Raw genomic sequence first — 1,570 nt, 5'->3', positions numbered from 1 at the left:
CTGTAGTGGTGAGGAGATACCTACAGCTGTTCTACGTGTGGTGGGGAAGATCCTACGCCTGTCTACTGTAGTGGTGGGGAGATACCTACAGCTGTCTACTGTAGTGGTGGGGAGATACCTACAGCTGTCTACTGTAGTGGTGGGGAGATACCTACAGCTGTCTACTGTAGTGGTGGGGAAGATACTACAGCTGTTCTACTATGTGGTGGGGAGAACCTACAGCTGTCTACTGTGTGGTGGGGAGATACCTACAGCTGTCTACTGTAGTGGTGGGAAGAACCTACCAGCTGTCTACTTAGTGGTGGGAGATACCTACAGACTGTCTACTGTAAGTGGTGGGGAAATACCTACAGCTGTCTACTTAGTGGTGGGGAGAATCCTACAGCTGTTACTGTAGTGGTGGGGAGATACCTACAGCTGTCTACTGTAGTGGTGGGAGATACCTAAGCTGTCTACTATAGTGGTGGGAGATACCTACAGCCTGTCTACTGTAGTGGTGGGGAGATACCTAACTGTCTACTATAGTGGTGGGGAGATACTGTACAGCTGTCTACTGTAGTGGTGGGGAGAACCTACAGCTGTCTACTGTAGTTCGGTGGGGAGATACCTACAGCTGTCTACTGTAGTGGTGGGGAGATACCTACAGCTGTCTACTAGTAGTGGTGGGGAGATACCTACAGCTGTCTACTGTTAGTGGTGGGGAATACCTACAGCTGTCTACTGTAGTGGTGGGAGATACCTTACAGCTGTCTACTGTGGTGAGGAGATACCTACAGCTGTCTACTGTAGGGTGGGGAGATACCTACAGCTGTCACTTAGTGGTGGGAGATACCTACAGCTGTCTACTGTAGTGGTGGGAGATACCTACACGCTGTCTACTGTAGTGGTGGGGAGATACCTACAGCTGTCTACTGTAGTGGTGGGGAGATACCTACAGCTGTTACTGTAGTGGTGGGAGATACCTACAGCTGTCTACTGTAGTGGTGAGGAGATACCTACAGCTGTCTACTGTAGTGGTGGGGAGATACCTACAGACTGTCTACTTAGTGGTGGGGAGATACCTACAGCTGTCTACTGTAGTGGTGAGGAGATACCTAACAGCTGGTCTACTGTAGTGGTGAGGAGATACTACAGCTGTCTACTATAGTGGTGGGGAGATACCTACAGCTGTCTACTGTAGTGGGTGAGGAGATACCTACAGCTGTCTACTGTAAGTGGTGAGGAGTATACCTACAGCTTTCTATAGTAGTGGTGGGGAGATACCTACAGCTGTCTACTGTAGTGGTGGGGAGATACCTACAGCTGTCTACTGTAGTGGTGGGAGATACCTACAGCTGTCTACTGTAGTGGTGGGAGATACCTACAGCTGTCTAAACTATAAGTGGTGGGAAGATACCTACAGCTGTCTACTGTAGTGGTGAGGATACCTACACTGTCTACTATAGTGGTGGGGAGATACCTACAGCTGTCTACTATAGTGGTGGGGAGATACTACAGCTGTCCTACTATAGTGGTGGGGGAGATACCTTACAGCTGTCTACTATAGTGGGTGGGGAGATACCTACAGCTG

This window comes from Salvelinus sp. IW2-2015, linkage group LG28 (assembly GCF_002910315.2).
Source record: "Salvelinus sp. IW2-2015 linkage group LG28, ASM291031v2, whole genome shotgun sequence".
Classification (NCBI taxonomy): Eukaryota; Metazoa; Chordata; class Actinopteri; order Salmoniformes; family Salmonidae; genus Salvelinus; species Salvelinus sp. IW2-2015.
This window is presented reverse-complemented; position numbering follows the sequence as displayed.